This window comes from Lygodium microphyllum, chromosome 18 (genome assembly GCF_053477565.2).
Source record: "Lygodium microphyllum isolate KBCC chromosome 18, Lygodium_microphyllum_v1.1.10, whole genome shotgun sequence".
Taxonomy (NCBI): Eukaryota; Viridiplantae; Streptophyta; class Polypodiopsida; order Schizaeales; family Lygodiaceae; genus Lygodium; species Lygodium microphyllum.
Window position 1 is genome coordinate 76,865,153 of NC_141152.1, and position 5,149 is coordinate 76,870,301.

The following is a 5,149-nucleotide window of genomic DNA, read 5'->3' on the forward strand; positions in this document are numbered from 1 at the left end:
GATATAAGGCTAGTCCTCTCAAACTTCTTCATAGTAGGTGACACTGTCACCTAAATAGGGCATCTACATGAAAAAATAACTAGCACAAGAACTCAAAAATGGAGATGTCACTTCTCTTTGCAAGTGCTCCATTCCCAACATACTCAAGAGCGACATAGCACATAGTTCCTTGCATGCTAGTTGTGATGTTTTCATCCCTGCTAACCAACTCACCACTTTTTCTTGAAACTCCTCTCCATTGGCATGCTTCACTCTTGGATGGACAGCAAAATCATGCTATGGTGATAGATCACAAGAAGTCTCAGACACACAATCATGCTTCAATCTTGTATGGTTAGTGAAGGAAGAACATAACTCTGAATTTCACTTTCAGCTTTTCATGGTATGCATGCATGTGCACGACTCTTTGACAATTATAATGACTATGAAAACAAGATTACAAATATATTTCACCAAAAATTTCTACCTTTTTTGGAAACATGGAATCGGAATAAAATTGGATGCATATGTAGAGCATCAATTAAATGATGGGATGCCCCTTACACGAGAAATCTTGGCAAAAAGTATTCTAGTATGGATGGTGATGGAAGAAGCCATTCAAAGTATTTCTTTCAAAATAACAAATGGATGAAAAGACGTGCCATGATGCATACTAGAATTTGAGTAGAATAACCCTGGTACTAACATTGTTTTACCCTAGCCCTACTAATAGACTAATCGCCCTAGGGGGAGTGGGGGAATGACATGTGTTGCACCGCCATGTTCTCAAAGCCTGAACCAATTGCACCTAGTCAATAATAATTCAACCAGTCCTCTATTTGTGAAAAACAACCCTTACAAGGAAAAAAGAAATGGTCATACTCACATCTTTAGGTGGATCTACAAAAGCATTGCAAGTAAAGACAAAGAAAAGAAGAAAGTATTGGATGGTAATGATGCATCTACTAGCCATTTGGGATTTGATGGAGATTCTAGTGGTTCAAAGAGTTTTGATGATAAGCTTGGTATTCCTTCAGTCAAGGCACGAGGTGTACATAGAGTACATGGTAATGTAACAGTTCCATAGTTGTCCAGTGGTACACAGGTCTAGTAGGGTCAGATACCCTATTAGAAGATTTGGTTTTGAAGGTTATGCAACTCACCATTATGCTAATGTGGTAAAGGTAGTTGAGGATGTTGAGACCACTTATTTTGAGGATATTGTTGGTCATGCTCATTGGGATGCAACAATAGATAAGGAGATGGCATTCCACACATGTATATAGGTTAAAGAAAGTGCTCTATGGGTTGAAGCAAGCGCCTAGAGCATGGTCTAACAAGATCAAAGAGTATCTTATCAAAATTGACTTTTATGTTTTTTATACTAACCATTGACTTTATGTGGAAAGGGAGATGCAAGCTTGGTCATCATAGTCTTGTATGTGGATGCCTTGATTATTACATGTGTGACAATGACACTTGGATTGCTAAAGTTAAGGATTTTTTGAAGAAGAAGTAAGATGAAATATTTGGGTGAGTTGAGGTATTTTCTTGGTATTGAGATGATTAGATGTGATGATGCTATATGGCTATCCCAAAGGCAATATGGCTTCGAGATGTTATCCAAGTATGATCTGATAGCATGTAAGCCTCTTTCAGTACCATTAGAGAAAAATGGGAAGTTAAGTGCTGATGTTGGGGATAAGATAGAAGAACCTACTATGTTGAGGAGGATAGTAGGGAGTCTATCTGATTTACATGACTATCACAAGGTCAGACTTGAGCTATGTTGTTGGCCTTGTTAGTTAGTTTATGCAGATGCCTAGAAAGCCTTGTTTGGATGCACTTAGACACATATTGAGGTATGTAAAATCCACATTATATTATGGAATTTTTTATGAGGCAAGTAAGGATGTATAAGTATTTGGATACACAAATGCAGATTAGACTGGTAGCATGCTAGACAAAAGATCTACCAAGGGATTCATGTTTTCCCTTAGTACTATACTAGTTACATGGAGTAGCAAAAAGCAACCTACAATTTCTTTATCAAGTAGTACGAGAGACTAAGTATAGATGTGCTACTATGGTAGCATGTGAGGTGGTATGACTATAAAAGTTATTGGGTGATTTGGATGTGTAGGGAGATGGTCTAGTTGTCATCCACTATGACAACATGAGCAACATACATCTAGCTAGGAACCCAGTGTTCTGTGCTAGGACAAAACACAATGCAGTGCACTATTATTTTGTGAGATAGAAGGTACATGATAGAGAGATTGACTTGGTACATGTTAGCACACATGATCAGATAGCTGACATTTTTACAAAGGCATTGGATGCAGAGAAGCTTCAAAAGTTATGAAGCTTGGAGTTGCAGAGATATAGTTGAGCTTGAGGGGGGGAATGTTAAGATAGCAAGCTCAACATGTGCGAACATTAATGATGGATCAATTGGCTAGATGGGTCCACATGTCTACACTTAGTACATAGGTGGTCATTATGATCCTCACATGGCCACTAATTACTTATTATATTTAGTTTATTGTACCTATCTTCAGCTGGCATAGTTATAGCACTAGTCAATTAGTATAGTTAGTCATGTATTGTTTGACTTAGTAGGCACTTTTTTCAATATTGTATTTTATCTATACATTGTGTACATTGTACTGTGTATGGAAAAAGAAGAAGAAACTATCAAGAAAACGTTTTGGTCTCCATCTCTCTTCTTATGTACTTGAGTGAGCTTTCTCTTATATGCATGCTATGTATTTGATGCAGTAGCTCAAGCAAGTGCCACTCTTTGCATACTTTTCATAGTCACAACCCATAATATCCCATTACCCTTACAACAAGAAACTTGGCATGCTTCTATGATGCATGCACACATTCAAAGTGGAATCTGTACATCAATAAAACTCATGTGTAGGCTTGGGGTTATCATGTTTTGATGCCATTTCCTAAGGTTGTGGCCAAATTTGAGCCGATAGATGAAGTTCTAGGAGATGAAGGCATTGGTGATGAGGAATTCATGTATGAAGGTCATCATGATGTGTTGAGTAGCACTCTATGCATTGGCGATAGTACAAAGGTGGAGAAGGGTTACATTGATAAATGGAGAAATGGAATTGATAGAGGCACATATGTTGTGCAAAGACTATATTACAAGCGATTGGATGCATACACCTTCAAGCTAGACCACAAGTAGCCCATCAACCACCTACTTTCACACCTAGTATGTTGTATCAAAATACATATAGAGCACATCCCAAGGAGAATGTAGGTGTACACAATCACCCTAGAAAGCTATGGAGCAATCTATAATAGTATGTCTTTTAGTTTTTAAGTTGTAACTTGAGGATTTTCAATATGCTTCTTGTTGCCAATAATGCATTTTTCTCACAAAATTGGTTATGTCTCTTGTGTATCTACACAACTATGGCATTTATCGTAGGCAATAATTGTTGAGAAATATGCAATCACACCTATGTGTTGCCTCTTTGTATGGAACAACAAGGCAAGGAACATGTAGCTTAGAGATGCTCTTTATCCTAGAGGCACAATGGAGGAAAGTGGTGCCATTCTGCAATTATAAAAGACTGTACTTGGAAATCATTTGAATGAAATGCCATTGTACTTTGTACTTTGAGTTCTTGTCATGTCTAATCAAGATTATGTTTATGAGTCCAAGTTTATTAATCTTGGAACCTAATTCACTTGCATAATATTCAATGTGTCTAGTCCATATCAACATGCTTCTTGTTTTTTACTTCCAACCTCCATAGCTAACATTGCTCAACATCTGTGTTTCTCCACATGGTATCAAAGCTATTGTGAGGTTGATTTAGCTTTGCACATTGCTTTTTTAGCTCTCTTTAACCTCAGCTTAGCTCCTGAAGAAATTTTCATCTCTTCACTCCATCTTCACTCTACTTTTCTTGACCTCCCATAGATCTATTTAACCATGACATATCTCACTAAGCTTTGTTTTGTGGATATCTTCTTTAGGTCAAGGTGCTCCCTCCTATCCTAAAAATTGACTAGATTGATGTGCATTGTAACTTGCATTGGTGTTTTTCCCGTAGCTTGCACAAATTTCCTCATTACCTTGTCATACTATAGCCACCCATTGCCAGTGTTGAAAAGCATATATCTAGAGCATGGCTATGGAGGATGGAAGATAAAGACAAGACTCATGAAGACACAGATATGACAACTAACTATTAAAAAAGTGAATTAGGTTCCAAGATTAAAGCTTGGACTCATAAACACAATCTTGTGTAAGTGGACAATGACACTTGACTGAAAGGACAAAAGTACAATGACATTGCATTCAAATGATAGGCAAGTACAATGCTTTATAGTCTTCTGGGTAGGTAGCACTTTCCACCAATATGCTTATGGGACTAGATTGATTGCATTTCCCTTGCCCACTGCTCCATACAAAGAGGCATACAAATGGGTGTGATTGCTAAAACTCTCAACAGCTTAAAGGCTAGATCACAATTTCTCCAGCTACCTTAGGGATTTTGAAGGTAATGCTATGGGCTCTCTCTCTTGACAAATTTTTAGCTCAAATAGTCCACTGTGGGAGTTGCTACATCATAAAAACCAATTAGACCCAGGAAACCCTAAAGGGCAGCCATAGCCACTTTTCTTCAATCTCACTTATTACTTCATTTTCTCGTTTCTCTTGGCTCAACTAAATCACTTCTACTATAATCTAGTGCTCCACTCAGTTTTCCCAACAAATCAAATGAGAAAGGAGAAGATTCAAGATCAAGCAGCAAAGTTCAACATCAAGCTCAATAAGCATAATGTCTTTTGACACTCATTTAGTGCTTCTTAGCACGATTACTCTTATGTCTCTTCACACAGTTAGGTTTAACTTTTGTCCTAATCTAATACCAAAGATTTTTTTTTTCTCTTTCCATCCATTATGAGAAAATATTCAATGTCATAATCCATCAAAGAAACATGCTTCTACACATGGTAGATAAGGATAAAGCTAATCCTCATGAAGAAAGGTTTATGGTCAATAACTAGTGGATAGGAGAAGAGACCTAGATATGCTGCTCTTGTAGAAATATGGCAAAATAATGATGAAAAATTCCAATAAATAATTAAGCTTGAGATTGATGATAGTTATACCCACCATGTAGGCCCATGT

At 37.3% G+C, this 5,149-nt stretch overlaps 1 pseudogene; it reads left to right on the forward strand.

Moving 5' to 3' along the window:
- Positions 1–2,801: 2,801 nt before the first annotated feature.
- Positions 2,802–3,325, forward strand: LOC148021040 (uncharacterized; annotated as a pseudogene).
- Positions 3,326–5,149: the final 1,824 nt, after the last annotated feature.